Source organism: Ailuropoda melanoleuca, chromosome 14 (genome assembly GCF_002007445.2).
Source record: "Ailuropoda melanoleuca isolate Jingjing chromosome 14, ASM200744v2, whole genome shotgun sequence".
In the NCBI taxonomy this organism is placed as follows: Eukaryota; Metazoa; Chordata; class Mammalia; order Carnivora; family Ursidae; genus Ailuropoda; species Ailuropoda melanoleuca.
The window spans coordinates 86561419-86582246 of NC_048231.1; the positions used below are offsets into that span (position 1 = coordinate 86561419).

General features: G+C 38.8%; 1 protein-coding gene across 2 annotated transcripts in view; it reads left to right on the plus strand.

Moving 5' to 3' along the window:
* RAB27B (RAB27B, member RAS oncogene family) overlaps nucleotides 1-20828 on the plus strand; it is a 140921-nt gene that overhangs the window by 71904 nt on the left and 48189 nt on the right. Inside the window, exon 1 of one of the 2 annotated variants that reach the window (XM_002914674.4) lies at nucleotides 13612-13878. The exons of the other annotated variant lie outside the window; for it this stretch is intronic. The gene's annotated coding sequence lies outside the window, so the exon portion shown is untranslated. Of the gene's footprint in view, nucleotides 1-13611; nucleotides 13879-20828 lie in introns of those variants that run through there. 2 annotated transcript variants of the gene reach the window in all.

Below are 20828 nucleotides of genomic sequence, written 5' to 3' on the forward strand. Positions count from 1 at the left end.
TGCATTTGCCAAAACCAGTCATATAACCAAAGCCAACTTCAGAGGACAAGAAGGTGCAAACCTTCATTGACACAGAAGTAGAGAAGAACTGGAAACTCAGGAACATTAGAAATCTCCACCGATTATCCACATATAATGTAACATGTCACCCTGTTGAAACAAAGTCAATATACTAGTGGGTTATGTTTTTTCAATATATTGATTTATGATCAATCATGTAGTTCTTGACTTCCCACACTGAGTCAACTTATTCTTTCCAATCTGTAGTCAAAAATGTAAAACAATTATCGTGTATGCACATACAAACACATATACATGCCTTGAAAAGCTTCCAATTTTTAACAGGAATACAGAGCTAAATACCCCACCTTACTAAAATAACAGAATTAAGGTGATATAATAATTAGAATAGCAAAAAAAAAAGTAGTCATTAGCTATCTAGCTGTACTCAAAAATGAGAAGTCTTTACTGGACAAGGAACTCTGAAAAACTGCTAAGAGAACACATAGCAGCATTGTCCACAATAGCTAAATCGTGGAAGGAGCCGAGATGCTCTTCAACAGATGACTGGATTAAGAAGTTGTGGTCCATATATACAATGGAATATTTACTCAGCTATCAGAAAGAACGAATTCTCAACATTTGCTGCAACATGGACGGCACTGGAGGAGATAATGCTAAGTGAAATAAGTCAAGCAGAGAAAGACAATTATCATATGATTTCTGTCATCTATGGAACATAAGAACTTGGAAGATCAGTAGGGGAAGAAAGGGATAAAGAAAGGGGGGTAATCAGAAGGGGGAATGAAGCATGAGAGACTATGGACTCTGGGAAACAAACTGAGGTCTTCAGAGGGGAGGGGGGTGGGGGAATGGGATAGACTGGTGATGGGTAGTAAGGAGGGCGCATATTGCATGGTGCACTGGGTGTTATACGCAACTAATGAATCATTGAACTTTACATCAGAAACCAGGGATGTACTGTATGGTGACTAACATAATATAATAAAAAAAAATAAAAAAAAGAGAGGGGCGCCTGGGTAGCACAGTCATTAAGCATCTGCCTTCGGCTCAGGGCGTGAGCCCGGTTCCGGGATCGAGTCCCACATCGGGCTCCTCCGCTGGGAGCCTGCTTCTTCCTCTCCCACTGCCCTGCTGTGTTCCCTCTCTCCCTGGCTGTCTCTCTGTCACATAAATAAATAAAATCTTAAAAAAAAAAAAAAAGAGAAAGCGAAAGAAAAGTGATGATGTTGACATGAGGCCCCACTGAAAAGATGCAACGCAGGGTCCCCTGGGAACTTTTCCTAAGGAAAGATAGTTACTAGAGCAATTAGCATGTGATCAAATCTTTTGAGTGAAGCTTTCCCAATTAGAAAATAACATTGGTTGAAGCCACTGAAGTTTGGAGTGATTTATTATAGTACATTATTGCCTGAAACCTTAACTAGTACAGGAGTCAAAACCAGTTGGGAGCAAACATGCTAAACATGCTTTAGTTAAGTAGATAATAGTTGATTATAAAATAATTATTCACCTCAATACGTCTATTGACCATCTACCTACATGCCATGTAAGATACTATTCACGATGCAAAAATTAAGTATGAACGTTATTCAACAGGTCTTACATTAATTTCTTTAAAAATTGGGCTATTTTTCTTTAATGCTTTGTGAAGTACATTCATGCCCATTCATGTGCAGATAATAATTTTGTGTTATACTGATTTTTAAAAAGTTTCTTTTTTGAAATTGCAGTTAGTTAACGTACAGTGCAATATTACTTCCAGGTGCACAGCAGTGACTCAGCACTTCCATACATCACCCCGTGCTCATCATGACAGGTGCCCTCCTTACGGCCCATCACCAATTTCACTGATTTTTAAAAAGCTTAAAAAGTTAGGTTTTAATTTTTTTCTTTTTTCTTTTTCTTCTTTCTTTTTTCTTTTCCTTCTTCTTCTTTTTTTTTTTTTTTTAGAGAGAAAGAAAGAAGGGGAGGGACGGGGGAGAGGGAGAAAAAGAATCCCAAGCAGGCTCCATGCCCAGTGTGGAGCCGTGACACAGGGCTTAATCTCAGGACCCTGAGATCATGACCCGAGCCTCAATCAAAAGTCAGTCTCCCAACCAACTGAACCACCCAGGTGCCCTAGGTTTTACTGTTAGTTAAGAATCTAAATAATCATAGGGGCACCTGAGTGGCTCAGTCGTTAAGCGTCTACCTTCGGCTCAGCGCGTGATCCCGGAGTTCTGGGATCGAGCCCCACGTCAGGCTCTTCTGCTGGGAGCCTGTTTCTTCCTCTCCCACTCCCCCTGCTTGTGTTCCCTCTCTCGCTGGCTGTCTCTCTCTCTCTCTCTCTGTTAAATAAATAAATAAAATCTTTAAAAAAAAAAGAATCTAAATAATCATAAGTTTATTCTTCTAACTCCAGTTTTTCAGCATTTGTATAAGTTGAAGTATTGAGAATATTGATCTGAAAATATTGTTGAAAACAAGTAAACATCTTCAAAATATACAATAGAAGATGAGGTGCTCACAGCATACCCCACATTGAAGGGTTTGAGTTGAAGGGGGAGGAAGTAAATAAGGCAATGACTGCATCTCTTTAAATGGTTGAAAAATAAGCCTAGTGTTATGTTTATGTTCCTTTTTTATATGGTTTTATTGAACTTTAATTGACATAAAATAAACTGCACATAATTATAGTGCACAATATGATATAAATTTGAAATGTGGATATACCAATGAAACCATCCCCATAGTCAAGACAATGAGGACATCTGTCATCTCTAAGGGTTCCTCCTGTTCATTTGTAATCCCTTCCACATACCCCATTCTCTTTTGGTAAAATGAAACTTTCAGGTTCCATTGTGAATTGTCAGTTCTCTCACTTAGCGGGCTCCCAATAAATTTGGTTGAACAACACTTAATTCTAGGGAATACAGTGCTTTCTTATGTATATACGTATCAGAAATAGCTATCAAAGTGTTTTTCAGGTGTGCAACTCTATGAAGTGATGATCGATATTATTAGTCTTTTTATACAAAAGAGGAAATAAGGGATTGGACAGGTGATGGAATTGGTTCTGAATTTGAAACATAGGACCTCATAAACTGTGTATGTGCTCACTAAACACCCAACTGACTGAGCCACCTGTGCGCCCCGTGAATTTTTTTAAGTCGGCTCCACACCCAACATGGGGCTTGAACTCTTGACCCTGAAATCAAGAGTCACATGCTCTACCGACTGAGCCAGCCAGGCACCCTTCTCATTGTGAAGTTTAAAAAGTGGTAGCAGAAGCAGTATTTAATCAGTCTGACTACGGAACCCTTCTTATGCACACACGATTATTAATATCTCTAGATGTAGTGTTCCTTAGAAGAGAATTAGACCTAAATGATTGCGTTTAAAATTTGAGTTTCTGTGATTCCAAACTAAGTAACAAATACATTTTAGGAATTACTTTTGTTATTAACTTCCTTATTTCTAGTGGTTTAAAGATAAAATGAAGGAGAATTTAACCTTTGGTGTAAGGAAAAAAGTACATATACATATATGTGTATATACATCCATACAAAATATACATACACGTGTGTGTGTGTGTATATATATATATATACACACACACATGCAATAAACACGTATGGAATAATGGCAAATAAAACTAATCACTTATGACATACCATCTTCTTGATGCAAATGAGAATTCCAAGTCTCAGCATGGGGAATAGAATGAATAAAGAAACCTGGGTCTTCTGTCATTCTCTGCAATTCTGGCCTTAATTGGCATGATTCAGAGAAGTAACCAGATGTCATGGCTTAGAAAATGCTAATACCTTGTCCTCATGTTGCTGTCAGTTATGGCTTCCTCTAGGGCTCTGTGGTCCTTGCCTGTTGCTGTGATGAGAATGTCTTTGAAAGGGTTTTCTTTACTCCTGTCTATATTCCATCTGCTTCTTGTTAAAGGATCTTAGATCCTTAAGTGCAAGTTTGGGCCATGTATTTTCTGGTGGTTACAAATCCGGTTTTGCCACTAATGAGTTGAGGCAAGGCTGAAGGTGCCCAACAGTAGACCAAGCATTTCTGTGACTTATTTATCTTCTTAACTAGTAGGAGAGAAAGTTGCCAATATGTTTACCTTTAATTGTGACATAAGATTATAGTAACTATGGTGAGGGAGTCAAAGTTTCTCATTGAGAAAAAAACACACATTTGTACCATTATGCCTCAAGGAGTTTCCTTAATTTGCTACTGACAATTCTATTGTAAATCACATTTACTTTAAGAGTGCAGTATTTCCTGCTTTGAATCATTTTCACAAATATTTTTTCCAACTTTTAATATTTCAATTATGAAAACAAATGATTTGCTGAAATATAAAACGTAGAATGGACAAGAGACTCCTGTCTGTTTCCTTGAAAACTTCCTTGCGAAGGATGTCAAGATGGTGAACAGATTGCTTTATTTATTGACTCATTCAGCAAACATTCATTCTTTGGACACCTGTAGTGATGTCAGACACGTGAAATTTTTATAAGCAAACTATTTTAAAACACTGTGCATTTAACATGTTAGATCAAAGATGAAGTCATTACAAATAGCTTTTGGCAGAACTTGAAGTAAAACCTAAGGCTTTTGATTTGGAATTCTTGCTCGTCTTCCTCTACCCAGAACTTGGGAAAACCCTTACTTCTATAATTTTATACATAGAGGCTTCCAAAATGATCCTGCTCCTTGAAATGCCAAAGTCTCTACATAGCACCCTATTCTACTACAGATAAATCTTAAATCCCCTGGGCATAGAGTACAAGACGCAGAAGTGCTTTGTCTAAGACCTGGATCAGGGGCGCCTGGGTGGCGCAGTCGGTAAGCGTCTGCCTTTGGCTCAGAGTGTGATCCCGGTATTCCGGGATCCAGTCCCACATCGGGCTCCTCTGCTGGGAGCCTGCTTCTTCCTCTCCCACTCCCCTGCTGTGTTCCCTCTCTCGCTGGCTGTCTCTCTGTCACATAAATAAATAAAATCTTTTAAAAAAATAATAAATAAATAAATAAAACCTGGATCAAATGGAGAGCCTTGCAGGTGACTTACAGCCACCTTCCAAGTTTACCAAGGATATTAGAATCTGTATCCATTTGATTAGTTGCATTAGTGGCAGTTGAATTCATCATCTAATTAGGCTTTTAGATATTCATTGTCATTCTTGGAGACCTATTCACCTTCTACACAGGTCAATGTAGAAAAACAGGTGGAAATGTGATAGGAATTACTTTCTTTACATCATTCAAGTTCTTAACAGCGAAATGACACTAATATCTGCAATTAGTTCCAGGAATAAGTGTACCTTTGGATATATTCTCTAGGTTTGTGTTGCATAGTTTCAGTATCACAGACTCAGAAATTAACCTTTGGATCACATTGACCCTTAACCTCTAGGTTCAGGAAAAAATGGCAAACGTGGATGGATTTGAGACTTCCTGTTGAGTCTCCCGTGAGGTAGAATTTGATTAAGCCCTAAGTTCTGACTCTAATCTTTGAATTACAGTGACTTTCTTGTTTTTCAATCATTAGTGACACCTTTGAGTCAGTGTTCTATTCTGGAAAGATTCCTGTTCCCCAGTGCCAATTATCTTGGAAAATAATTGCATGATCTTTTGGGAAAATGTAGAAAGAAAACATTCTCCATGTATTTGTAATGTTGCAGTATCCTTCCTAGAGAGCAAGGGTGGTTCCTTGAATTAAGATAGGACTTACTCTGTGTTTGAATTTTTAGCATTCTCAATCAAATTACTGGGCATCTATATTAATCAATTCATCCTAGTCTAAAATTGTGCTCCTTCTTCCTTAGAATCCATTCCCATACATGTTTCTCTCTTTCACTTATATAATTTAGCAAGTTCCATATTTCTTTAAGTTGTAAGATTGCTTCTCCCAGGTTTGATTCTGTGTTGCCCCTCACTTTAGGGCAAGCTGGCTTAGGGCCAGAGTTACAAGCCTTCCGTTATGATTAGAACGCTACCCGTGGAACCACTCAATGCTACTACATCCAGACCCTATAGGCTGCCACTGTCGTCATGAGTATCTGACCCCTTTTATAGGAGACTTTTATAGGACTCCCACCAAGACATACATTAGATTGAATGCCTTATACCAAGAAGATGATTAATATTTACCATATTTTGTAGGTGGAGAAATGAAAGCAAATGAGAAATTCTTATTAACTTTGTATCTTCATTCTGATCATGTGTGCTTTTATCAGTTCCTTTAAAATGTCTTCTCTCTCAAGACTCTCACCAAATATATGACTATGAAAATAAATTGTGTCTAATTTATTTAAGATAGGCGGAGTAGTTTTAACAAAAGCCTATATTTTATATGAGGTATGCAGGGATTTTCTCCCATTCTCTCAATCTGCAGTTGCAATGAAATCTGTAACTAAAAATTTCACAGAACAGGAACAACTTAGTGGTTACGGTGGCAATCCATATTTCAGGAGGTATTAGATGGCTATGGTACTTAGAATTTTCAAGTCATTTTGGAAATAGAACATTTAAATATATATTAAAAATATAATAAAAATGTATCATGGTCTTAGAAAGTTTTACCATACTGATGATAAAAATAGATCATATTTCTTTAGGTATAATATAAAATTATTTAAGACAGTCTTACTATTTCTTGAAATATAGTTTTAAAAAGTAATGGGATTCTTTGCTATGACCAAATCTTCATGTACTAGTTGTTATTTTTGCAAATTCTTTTAATATCATATATGATCAAGCATAAGGCAACATCATTTCCCAAATTATACCTTAAAAAAGAGATGTTTACCTTATACTGGTGTCATTATAAATCTCTTATAATGGAACATTCATGAAAGTATATTAATTTGATCAAAAAATCATTTTGGGGGGAAGAATATTTTTGTCTGAAATTACATCAATCAATGTTAGTCTGGATGCTTGGAAAAATTACCTGATAATTGGTTAAAAGGCTGGCAAAAAAATTTAAGAAAGATTCAGTTATTCCTGAGTGTATGACATCATAGTTTGAACTGTTTGCAGGTAAAAAAATATCAAAAGTTGTGAACAAGAACATTGTTTTTTGGTCACGTGTTTGGGGAAAATGAAGAAATCACCATATATTTGCTTATATTTACATGGTAGGCACATAAAACTTTTTATTTTGTAGCTCACCATAAAGCTAGCATTAAGCAAATATATGTCTATACATATGCATGTATAAGACTATACTTACGTTTACATATATAATTACATATGTCGATATATGACTATATTTATGTGTATATATTGTTACATTCTTTCCTATCTGCTTAGTTTTATTAAAATGGATTTATTTGTCCTTAATTTGATACATGAATTAAATAATTTTGTAATCATAGTTATGTTCATAATTATAATTACAACATATTTTTGTTAATAAAGGGATCGAATACTATTGATATACAGAAATATGGCTTGCCCACTCTACTGTGGCTTCTTTGCAAGTCAAGGCTTGCATAAAGCCTCTATGAAAACATTACTCACGAAACCATTTGGCCCTCTCACATTCAATATTCCTTTAACATAGAAAGAAAGAAATTAGACTGAGTTATAGTAATTTCCGCATAAGGTCCCAGTGTATGTTCATTTCACATCCTAAGAAACTGAGGCAAAATGAAGTTAGAAGTGGGAGGTTAAGAACACGCCATAGAGGGTAGATGCCTTACCTATAAATATGTGAACAAGTCTACTATGATGCCTAAAATTATGTATTTAGAGTAATTTGCTAGTAGAAATTCACTTAAGCATATATATTTCTTGAACTTGTATCTTTACAAGTACTTAGCAAAACTAGCACGACCTGGGTGTCCAGTCTTGCGACTTTTAGTCATGCTGCGGGATTTCCTCAAACTGGGGAGGGGTTGATTTTTATTTGTGATTAGACGGACTTTATATGAACTGAAAATCAGCAGAGGGTGCCGGCAAAGCTGCGCATGACTACTTGGCAAAGCCTTCCCTCCCACCCCCGGAGAAGGGTGAGTTAGTTAACCTCTGATCTCATCAGTGTGAGGTTTGAGTGGGTAGACAAGATGGCCATTTTTAAGAGTATTGGGAAGGAATGAAAGGCAGTATCTTGCCCAAAAAGTTAAATCAGTGGCTCATGTCACTGAGGACAAGAGAGAAGAAACCAAATATATTTGTTGTTTAGGGGCGCCTGGGTGGCACAGCGGTTAAGCGTCTGCCTTCGGCTCAGGGCGTGATCCCGGCGTTATGGGATCGAGCCCCACATCAGGCTTCTCCGCTATGAGCCTGCTTCTTCCTCTCCCACTCCCCCTGCTTGTGTTCCCTCTCTCACTGGCTGTCTCTATCTCTGTCGAATAAATAAATAAAATCTTTTAAAAAAAAAATATATATATATTTGTTGTTTAAAGCTTTAAAATCTTCATTTTCTCTTAGAGCACCTTTTATTTTTCTTTCGTGTTCTTCACTACATCCCCCATCCCTAGCAGAGTATCAGGCACACCTTACTTAATAAATGTTTGCTGAGTGAATAAATGACAGTGCAACCCTCCCAACTCTATCGTCAGGCTGCACCCCAAATTCACTTTCTCCACTGCTAACAGGTCATTATGCAAAAATATATACACATACTTTAATACATTGTAATGTTCTCTTTATTAAAATATTTTGTTTCCCTCTGTTTAAGACTACTTCAATATTAATTTTATTTTGATTGAGGTAATATATCTCATAGTTTTTTAAAAGTGGTAACTCCTTATAAACCAGCACAGATCTCCTCCTAAGCCCCAGTCTCAATCCCCACAGTAAAACATGTGAGTTATGTTTTCCATTGTACTTGCATATTTCTAAATGATTTGCTTATTCTGCTATTTCTTTAGCAATTTTACACATTGTTTATTGCCTGTGTGTTATGACGGTTGAAGATTTAGTTGTCTTATACATGTACATAGACCGTCTTTCCTTATCTCCACCTTCTACATATATTTTAGGAGGAAAGACATATTTTCCTGAAATTATATCAATCAATGTTAGTTTGGATGCTTGGAAAATTACCTGATAAAGGTAAAGGCAAAGGAAATCAAGAAAGATTTAATTGTTAATAATTATTTAATTATTGCTCACATCATAGTTTATGGTTACTCTCTTGTCAGTGTTCCCATTATTCTGATTATATCCACATCTGAACAGAGTGGTATATTATCATTATGTTTCTTTTCTCTCATAGCCTTTTCTCCCCCTGGAGTTAGTCATATCCTTTTTCAAATTTGTTTAGTAAACTTTGTACAAATTTACAAATTTACAAATGCCCCCAAGTGATCTTTCAAACAGTAACAGAATAGTCTAACTGCTATAACAAATAAGCCCCCCAAACCTCAGTGGCTTTATATGGTATATGTTTATTTCTTGCTCATATCATGGTCAAATGTGTGGCAGCTGGGCCTTCTATGCCACATGATCATTTAGAACCACACATTTCTTTCATCTTGGGGCTTTCATGCCTTCTAAAGCCTCAGAACTCTTTACCTCTGAGCATCATGTCTGGATACTAATAAGGAAAAGGGAAAGCATGGAGGATCTCATTAAGTTACTTTATGGGAATGGCCTGGAAGTAGTGTATATCACAGCTGCCCACATACCATTGGCTAGAACTCAATTACATGTCTCTCTACCCGCACAGGGCTAAGAAATGAAATCTAGTGAGGTGCTCAGGAAAAGGAGGCCATGGACTCAGATGAGCATTTCCAGTCTCACCACACACACATTTATCAATAATTTTTCAAATGTATATGTACATCAAATAATTCTAATTTTCTTTCTTTTCTTTCCTTCCTCCTTCTTTCCTTCTTTCTTTTCTTTTCTTTTCTTGGAGACTTTCCTACTATGATTCATCCTTCTGCTTTCTCTCCAGGGCTGCTTCACAATTGTTCTGGAGAGTTCACTTTTATGTCGCCTATGTTGGACCTGCATTTCTTGGTTCCCATCTCTTTCTCTTTCTTGACTTGTAACCTCGTATTGGAGATCCTTCTTTAAAAACAATTCAAGAAGTTCATTTTTGAATCCTGGCAGATCTGAAAATATCTTTAATCACACTTCACTGACATTTTGTTGGGGTATACAATTCTAGGTTAAAAGTAATTTCATTTTTTTGGGGCGCCTGGGTGGCACAGCGGTTAAGCGTCTGCCTTCGGCTCAGGGCGTGATCCCGGCGTTATGGGATCGAGCCCCACGTCGGGCTCCTCTGCTGTGAGCCTGCTTCTTCCTCTCCCACTCCCCCTGCTTGTGTTCCCTCTCTCGCTGGCTGTCTCTATCTCTGTCAAATAAATAAATAAAAAATCTTTAAAAAAAAAAAAAGTAATTTCATTTTTAAATGTGAAGGCATTTAAAGAATCTTCTGGATCCATTATTGTTCTTGAGAAATCCAATGCAATTTTTATTCTTTTCCTTTTATGTGATCTGCTTTATGTTTCTGAAAGATGTTTTATGTTCTTCTTTTTATTTCTGGGCTTATAATAGTTCAGAATGATGCATTTTGGTGTATTTAATTAATTGATTTTTAAAAATTCTTCTCTTGGACTATTAGTGGAAATTTTGATCCCAAAGATTCATAGTCTTCATTTCTGGAATCGTTTTTGCACTATTTCTTTAATTAATTTTTTCATCCCTTTCTGGGTAGAAAGAACTCTTTTCTGGAACTCTCTGGGATTCCCATTAGTCCGAAAATTTTCCCCTTTTTCTATTTTTTTGTATTTACTTAGCTTTTTGTACTATTTTCCTGAAGATTTTTTCAACATAATCTTAACAACCCATCTGTCAAATTTTAAAATTTTTGAGTCAATTTTCAATTTCGAGAGTTTTTATTTCCTGTCTTGCATATGTTTCTTTTTAATTCATTTTCTATAGGAGCAGAGTAAATATATGTGTTTATCTTGTTAAACCACAAATTACTCTAGTTAACTTTCTCCAGAAAATAAACTTCCAGTCTCCTGGAGGCTGAGTTGAGCAGATGGAGGAACTTATGGTTGGTTGATTGCACGGCAGTGGGGATGGAAGCTTTGGGTCCAGGCATTCTGTATACAGACGTCTAACCAAGCCCCTATGTTCACCCTACCACCTGGCCTCCTTCTAGGGTGGTATTTCTGCCTCCTAGGCCCAAGCCTCCCAGGCTAATGCACAGAGAATCATCTTGCTTCTTATCCATAACCCCTCCTACAGGCCTGGAGAGTGTAAACTCTTCTCTTCCAAGTCAGTTACAAGCCTCCATCTGATTTCCATTCTTCCAGCCATCTCTTGCTGTTTATTTTGTCTTTTGAGGTCTCTTCTCCTTTCTATTTGTCTCTATTATTTAATAACACTTAAAAAATCCACTCATTCTCACGTTGGAGGAGTTTGGGGAAGGGGAGGACAAAACACATGTGATCAATTTGTCATTTTTAACTAGAAGTCTCCCATGTACATACATGAATCTGTTTACTTCGGTGCTGTATTTATTGGTCGATAAACCCGTTGACAAATTATGTCTATTTAATTTGTGCCATAAAAACTCCAGGTACAGGAAGGCATTTATTTTTTATGGTGATGCCTGATGCTGCCCCCCTGTTTTCACTGGTTTTGCAGGGTCTTTTATTCTGCTCGGCCTCTGGGAAGGAAAAGTTTCGCCACTTTCCAGTAGCTGAATAACATCACTATGTGACTCTGAGCCTCAGAACCCAAAGAGGGGACTTAAGTGGCAGGTGACACCAGGAGGGCTGTCCCTGCAAAAGTGGACCCTACAAGGCAGCTGGCCCGCTTATCTGGGGAAGGGTGACCAGGAGAGCAGATGAGAAATGTCTGTGTGAGACTTTCTCATGGCAGGACCTTTTTCTAGAAAAAGGGAGGCAGCACAGTGTAATGACCACCCTGAGCCCTGCCTTTGGGATCAGCAAACCTGAGTTCTATCTACCTTTATGATCTTCATGATTCTGGGTACCTTGCTGGGAGTTTCTCAGCCTCCATTTCTTCTTTCTTAAAGCAGGGACGATAAAAATAATAGATGCTTTACCTATTTCAAAGCAGCATGGTGAAAGTCAAATGAGATGATCTATGAGCAAGGGCTTCAAAACTCCATATGGGAAATAAAATAGCTATTTAGATTAATGTAAGTGGACACATAAACTAGGTGAAGAATACAGATTATCACTGATTACCACAGAGAATCATTTTTTAAAAAATTTTTTGAGAATCATTTTAAATTAATGTGCTGCATACAATAGAATAAATTCAGAGTTCTTTCTTTTCTCTCTCTCTCGGCCCACGGACACGTGCTTGTTATATAATCAGATATTGCTGATGGATGCAAAACAGAGTTACCATAAATATAGATTTGCAGTATATAGATATGTTTTGAAAGTCTACAACCCAATCCTCCTGTATTTTGTCCTAGTAGTTCAGAATAATTTTTATTAATTGGACCTTACTTTAGGATAATGAAGTAGATAAGAGCTACCGAAATAACATGTATAGACAATACGTACATATATAGAATTTACTGTGCCAGACACTATTCTATGCACTTTGCTGAACTCATTTGCTCACAATAACCCTACAAAGGCATTTTATCATCCCCATTTTCAGGACAAGAACGCTGAGGCAGAGGAAATAGAACTTCCATATTTTCTAATAGAATAGAGTCTTGCGGGACCAAATACTTTCTCCCATTGTCCTCTCCTTCACTATTTTGCTACTGGGTGTTTACATTGGGTTTTGGTTTGGGGATCTTCCTTCCCCTCCTCCCCCCACAGCACTTCGCAGGGAGATGGTCCCTAGTGACTCCCAGATTGTCCCTAAAGCCCCCTGTCAGAACTGGGTCAAACAATTTAAATTTAAATAGCATCTCATTGTTTCCCAACAATGGTTTGGAACACTGAAATTTTCTTCGTGGAGGACTAATTCAATTGTTATTATATGTATGCAACCTTGGATTCTCCCCTTTTTCATCGGTCCATGAACTAGGGATTCCAGAGTCTATGCTGTGACTCAAGAGAGCCAGCCAGGATCTCTGTTGTGGACAGAAGGAGCCAATGTGTCTAGAGCAGGGTCGGCCACATAGTAGGTATTTCATAATTATTTGTTCAGTGAATGTGATGCTCTTTATTTCCTTTGATGTCATACACATGACTTCTATTTACTACCCTACGGATCTCTGAAGTGACATTAGGAGGCAAAAAATTAGGATGGTGTATACTGATTAATGTATTCACATTAACAGGTCCCACCTTCTAAAGCACTAATTTTATTAGGTCCCCTTTTATTTCCCGGGGCCCTTCTGTGTTCTCCACCGGCAATTCCTCGCTCTCTCCCTTGTTAATGAGACGTCCCCTGGGAGGAGAGAATGCACTGCCTTGGAAGCAGTTTGCATAGTGCCCTGGGCTCTTTGAATAAGAGATATCAAAGAAGACACGGTAAAATAGAGGAATAAAAATGAACTCGCTGCTAGGGCTTACAGCTCCGCAGTGTGGAGAATTAACCAGAAGCCCTGCGCCTTTGAGTCACCAGCAAGATTTGCCCGAGGTGAGCTCTGCACGTCCGCGTTAGGACGGGGAGACACGCCTTCTTCTTACACAAACCTTCCAGATCCCGGCGGCTGGGCAGACTCAGGGGTGGTGCTACAAGTCCTGCCACTGGCAGTCCCGACGGGCAGGGGCAGGGGACCGATCCCGAGCGCGGGTCGGAAACTAAGGAGCTCTCCCTATGAGGGTCGCCCTGTAGAGCAGATCCCGTGTGGTCGTTGGCGTGGGAGCCCCGGAGTTCAAGGGCTTGGGAGAGGGGACGGAGACCTCTGAAACCTGACACCCAGCCCTCTCGCCGAGGAAACTTCGCAGGCTGGTGAGTTGGGGAAGCCGGGTTGTTATTGCTGGAATACGTTCCCACCCACTCCGGGTGTTCTCCGCGGCTGGCCTGCGAGAAGGAAGTGAGACGTGGATGGGGGAGCGGCAGGCCGGGAGAGGGGCGAGCCGAGCCGAGCGTGTGCCTTGCGCGAGCCGGTGCGGGGCGCGAGCGCGCGGGTCCGCAGCCATCCCGGGGCCCCGGGAGGCCGTCCCCGGAGTCCCGGGAAACCCGAGCCGGCTGTCTCTGGGTATTTCCGTAGCAAACGGCTGGTTAGGATTAAACAAACACACACCATCCCCCCCCCAAAAAAAAAACCATTTACAGCAATGCCAATTTCCTTCCATCTGTATCCCCAAATAGCCAAAATCATTAAAAATAATCATGATGATGATGATAACAATAATAATAATAATAATAATAATAATAAATAATAATGTATTTAGAGTTTCACTGAAGGGGACGTATTTTAGTGAGCCAAGCCAGCGAAGTGATAGGACATTTCTTTGCACTGCCTCAGGTGTAGCCACAGAGAAATCAAAAGTAATTGCCGTCTTCCAGGTTTTTTGCTCAGTTATTTCCAAATTCTAATCCACGCATGGCAGCTACTAGGGTGTGTGCCTGTGTGCTTGTTCAAGTGGCCACAGTACCTTAGCTTCCAAGAGTTTCCCACCCCCATACAACATAATTTAATTATTTGAAAAATGCCGAAGCAGGTGACTAGCGAAAGCTGGAGGCTGTATTACTAGGGAAAAGCTGTGTTTGGTTAAAATCATCACCCCTGGAACATGTCTACTGGCTTTTCATTTCAAGATCTAAAATTAAGGATATAAGGTTCCGGTTGATTAAATGGTACATTATTTAATTAAGCCCAAATTAATAAATGAGTTCCAGGGTTATTAACAACAAAATTATTATTTAACGTTAACAGTAGCTTTGAATTTTGATTTGGTACTATTTTTTAAAATGTGTGCTATTCTTAATATTTTGTTAAGGTCACACATATTCAGTGATGTTATAAATAAATATATATACTTATATGCATGGTTGTATAGTTCTAAATTTGAGAAGGTTTAACAGAAAAGATGGACTTTGGCATTATAGCCTTAGGCATTTAAGTTTGTTGAATTTTCAAATTATTATAAAATCCACATTGTAGTATTAAGAGCCATACTTGCTTTGTGCCGTTCCCCCTAGACAGTTACTTTTTGTAGTTTCTTAGCATGATTCTCTACCCAGATGGGATCAACCCTTCTTAAAGCAAGAGGGGATTCTTATGGATGACCGAAAAAGGGTAATCTTGACGGGTAGTTAATTAATGAGGCTTTTCTGCTTAAGGATTATGGGCCTCTCATAAAATGTTACCAGCATTACTTTCGAAAGAAAAACAAAACATTTCGGATGAAACTGGATGAGCCTGTTCTCATAGTTGCCAAGAAGGAATAAAGGGAATCTATCAAATATAAGCAAATGACAACTCTCACAGGCCATTTCTGGAACAGGAATATTTGGCCTGATAGTGAAGGTAACCCTAATACATTGGTCTTCTCTGCTCCTTGGCACACCAGCTTATTCTAAAATTATCTACCGGTTTCTGAGTTGCTTTTCATTTAGTTAACTGTGTTTTTTTTCAGGAAAAGTGGAAGTCAGCCAAAACTCCAGGTGGTTCAGAACAGAAATCTGCTCTTTTCCCACCCTCACTGAAAAGTTTCAGGTTAGGTTTTTGGTCTTTCAGATCAGTAGAGCATGAAACATAGACCAACTATTCACATAAAGCTCAGCTCACAATTAATCTAGTTTCTTGAGTTGATTCATCAAGGTAGCTTAACCAATAGGTCAGCTCTTAAGCAAGTAATTGTAATGTCGAGATGCAGGAAAACAATTACAGTAAAAATAGACAGGACAAACCAGGTGTTTCCCATAAAGAGTATGTCACTTTCTAGAGTTGGTGTCTAAAGGACAATGATTTTTTTACTCATTATTAGGTGTACCTAGAGCTGAAGTTTATGATATAGTAATAGGACGTAGCAACATCACTAAGCATAATAAAAGCCTATTGTAAACCCCATAAATGGAGTTGAGAGTATTACTTAATTTGTTTCACACAATCATTATTCATGTCCTCCCAATATTAACCTTCTCTCATAGGTCCTCCTTAAATGAAGGAAACTTGTCTAGATTACTAATAATAAGACTAAAACTCTGCTTAACACATAATCAAAAAAGTCTTTAATAAGGTGTCTTTTTAAGTAAACAACTGCTCCATGTATTAAGAAAAATAATTTAAGGGGCACCTGGGTGGTTCAGTCGTTAAGTGTCTGCCTTTGGCTCAGGGTGTGATCCCGGTGTTCTGGGATCGAGCCCCTCATCAGGCTCCTCCGCTGGGAGCCAGCGTCTTCCTCTCCCACTCCCCCTGCTTGTGTTCCCTCTCTCGCTGGCTGTCTCTATCTCTGTCAAAAAACAAACAAACAAACAAACAAACAAAAAAACCTCTAAAAAAAAAAAAAGAACAATAATTTAAGTTTCTTGTTCATTTATTGAACAAATATTTTTTAGTGCCAAACACTGTTCTGGGCTCTGTGTGGACGGAAGTGAAAACAGAAAACAGACAACAGACAAACATCCCTGGCCCCATACAACTTGCCTTTTACTGGGGAGATAGAAAATAAACAAGATACACACAAGCTGAATCTATGCTACGTTTAGAGATAAGTGCTGGGAGAGGATATAAAGCAGCAGAGGCATGCAGAAAGTGTCAGTGGCGTGGCCCAGCGGGTGCTGAAATTTTAGATCAGATGCCCAGGGAAAGCCTTACTGAGAAGATGATCTTTGAATATTGATCTGAAGGAAGTCAGAGAGCGAGCCATGTGGTTGTGAGGAGGAAGAGTTTTCCAGACCGAAAGGATAACAAGCTGGGGTTTGCCTGGCATCTTCCAGGAATCAAAGCAGCCTACGCACCTGAAGGGGGGCTGGGGTGGCAAGAAACAGGGGACGGACGATAATGGGGCCATATCACAGAGGGCTTTGAAAGTCCTGAAAAACATGTTGACTTTTGATTTTTATTCTGAATGAAGTGAGAAGACACTGTGATTTAGATATTGTCTCTTGAAAATTCATTCAACAGAGACTAAGCATACTCTGAGCCTTGGTATTCTTCTAAGCCAGTGGATAATAGAGGTTAATATCATGGAAATTACATTCTAGCTTAGAGAGATGGACACCTAAGTCAATATACAAATTGCAATTATACAAGTTTCAGCGCTATTTAAAAAAAAAGGTAATGTGAAATAATGAGAGTGACCTGGGAGGGGTAGGAGAATGCTCTATGATTCCGAGGAAAAGCTGCAGAGAAGGCCATCTTTCTAAAAGATCACCCTGGCCTCCTTGAAGAGAATGTAGCCTAGGACGAGCAGAGACCAGGTAGGGGGTTATGCCAGCAGATGGCAGTGGCATAGATTGGGGTTGGAACAGTGGCCCTGGAGAGAAAGAAATAGATTCAGGACCTGTTTGAAGGAGAGCTGACAGGACTTGCTGACAAAGCAGATTAAGGGGGTGGGCTGAAGAAAAGGAAGAACCGAAATGATCACCAGGTTTCGTACAGAGATACAAGACAATTGGTGAAGCTGTTTCCTAAGGTGGATAAAGCTAAGAGAAAAAACAAAATTGGAAGGGAAATGCAGAATTCATTTTCAGCCTTTTGAAGTATGTTTAGGTATCCATGTGGAAATGTCACATTGGGCTTTTAGATATAGAATTTGGGGGGCTTGAAGAAGTCATAGCTGCACATAGAAATTTGGGAATAAAGAGTCTATGGACGCTATTTAGAGCCCAGGTCTTGAGGAGATCACCAAAAGACCACTCACTGGCTTATTCTGACATCGAGGGATCTTGCAGGGGAGCCAGTAAAAAACTCACCCTTTCCCCCCAAAACAATGTGGTCATGGAACCCAAGCCAGGAAGTGTTTCCAAAAAAAGGGAATGATCACTTGGGTGAGATGTTGCAAAGATGCAGAGTGAGATGAGGACCAGGGAGTGATAATTGCCTGTGGCAACTTGGAATCATTGGCCACTTTGACAGAAGACTGTGTTCTTAAAAATACCGAATTCAGATAAACTAACAAAGGCTGAAAAGAGCATTTTGCATAATCCCCAAAGAGAGACCACTAGAAAAATTCATGAGGCTACACAGAGGCTCTAGTAAAATCCATTTTAAAAATTGGCTTGTAGAACAGACGAACAAAGGGACACATAATTAGAAATACTTACAAAGGTGTTGTGAGCTGTCAAGATAGTATGAAGAAGAGTAAAACCCAGAGTGGGCTGAACCCTGGAAAAAATGCTAAGGAGAGCCAAAGATTCTTCTAGCATTGTTTAAAGCAAAGCGGTGAATAAGGAATTTATGGATGTGAGTGAAAGTAGAATTAGTTTCTATTGTGCTTCCCTCTTCTTTCTACAAAAAAGAAAATAGTTTTCCAGAATGGGAAGGAATTGAAAACACTAAAAGAAAATTTAAGTCAAAGAAATTTGAGAAGTTATTGTGACCGCAAGTAACTTCTTAAAATGGGAAAAAACAAGGCTGCGATTGGTCAAGAAGACCTGTCTGAGGAAACTGGTGTTTCAATTGAGACTGAAGGATGTCTGGGTGCCAGTCTGGGTGCCAGTCAGGTGGGCAGTTAGGACAGAACAGTCCAGACAGAGCCAAAGCACCTGCTGAGGTCTCGACCTGGGAAAAAGCTTGGTGCATTCAGTGAGCTGATAGAGGGTTTAAGTGGAAAATAGAGGGTGGAGAGAGGGGCACCAGATGAGGCTGGAAAGACTACTCAGGAAGTCACTGAAGGGACTGGATAAAAACCAAAGAAGACCAAGGAATGCGCCACTCTAAGAATTCTTTGTGGTAGAGATGGCCCGTGCTGGGAGGTTGCATCAAATGACCTTTATTATTCCTGATATCCTACCCTTGATCTAATCCCTTGTATCTGGAGAAAAGGGCATCTCTAGATAAATGTGAGGGCGAGATGAAAAGTGGAGAGTAAGGACCGATGTGTGTTGTCCTCTGATGGGGAAAGCTGCATCAAGCCCTGTACTAGGTCTCCTTTGCGCACTTGGAGAAGGCCTAGTGTGCATCTGTTTCCGGTACCAACTGGGAGGAAGTCTTTGAATTCTGTGGTGTGGTTTTCTCTGTAAAACGACTGTATGATAATAACTCAATTCTTGCAAAGATGGATTTCCCTTGAATCACAAATGTTCTTCTTTCTCATTCCTAGCAGTGTTTCTAATCAAGTGTGGTCTTCATGGTTCTGACTCCTTACGGTTTTTCACTCTCTCAAAGTACGCTTTGACATTTAAAATAAACCCACGCGTGAGGGCCAGGAAACCAGAAGTTAGTTTCCTATCAGTTCCTGGAAAGTGTTGAATTAGGGTGATTTTCGTGAATTAAGTCTTGAAGTCTGGTGCAATCGGTCTAAAGTAGTAACGTTGACTCTTAAAATCAATATAGTAAAATCCACATGCAAGGAGAGTCTTGGCAGCTTGAGAACAGAGAACTATTTCAAGAGAAAAGAAACAATTCAAATTCATAAATGTTGACTATGTATTTAAAGAAAGATGCCGTGTTTGCATCATATTTTATAACCAGTAGAAACTGTTTTCTTTGTCTTATTTTTCAGAAACTTTTTAAAAGTGTGTAGAAATTGGAATAAGATTAAAGAAATAGTTCAAAACTGTTTTTGAATTAGTCTTTTTTGCGATAAACATGTTATTGTGTGTGATAATTTGATCCAAAAGATGAAAATAAGAACTCAAAGAATTATTGACACCCTTTGAAGAACACAGATTCTAACTGGAAAGTATAAACTTTAGAGAAAATGGCATTAGTTATGTCAAAGTTGACAAGAGTATTTATTGCAATGAAAGATCTGCTCCTCATATTAAAACTGATAATAGCAATTTAACCTCTGGCATAATTTTTGTATATCTGAATTTTTTATTGAAAAAAGTCACAAAGTGCCTCTGGTGTGTCAGCAGCATACTTGGTATTTTGGTTGTATAAGGGTGAATAAGACAATTCCTGCTCTTGAAGAACTTAGAATCTGGTATGTTAGAGAGATCTGTGAACAGATAATTTTAACATCACCAAGTAGGGTTTAAGTTAGTGGTTTCAATGCAGTATTTTGATAATAAACAGGAAGATAAATGTAAGGGGGTTAAAATTATAGAGAGATGAGTTAGGAGTGGGAAATAACATCTGAAGTTAGCTCAGTGATTGTAACGTTGGAGAGAGAAGTCAGATTAGAGAAATAATGAACAAGAATGGCATTGACCAGGTATTGGGAGAAAGAAGAAATTTTTATAAAGTTTCGCTGCTTTTTAAGGAGTCAATAGATGAATGAAACGTGGTCCCCCAAATTGAAATTAGGTATTAAAAAGGCAAAGCAAGTTGGGGGAGAAAGATATAGTGCATGTGGGGTACCTGTGCTCATTCAATTGGATATGTTCAGGGAAATGGCTTCTGGGATCGGGACCTCCTAGAAGAGGTCAGGTGACAGCAACTGAGATATGCTGGCTAAATCCCTAAGACCAAGTGCCATCTCTCAAGGAGAAGCAGTAGCTGTAACATCAGACTCATGATTTTCTTCTTTTTCTGTAAGCACGGATCGCTTTGGCTAATAAAGAAATTTAAGTTCTGAGAACAAGGGAAATGTAAGGTTCTATCTAATCATATATATTTATCGTCATTATTGTTATCATTATTGTTAAATTGGAAGACTATATTAAAATGCCTTTAGCTCTTAGTTTATGAATATGACATCATTTATCCCTTTCTGTGGGGCAGTCACTTCAAGTAACACTTCCTTTCTCTAGAATTCTGCTCTGTATTCTCAGCAGCCCCTTGTGAAAATGACAGGCGTCTCAGTTAAGAATGTGTTCTAGTGCCATGGAATGGAAAAACC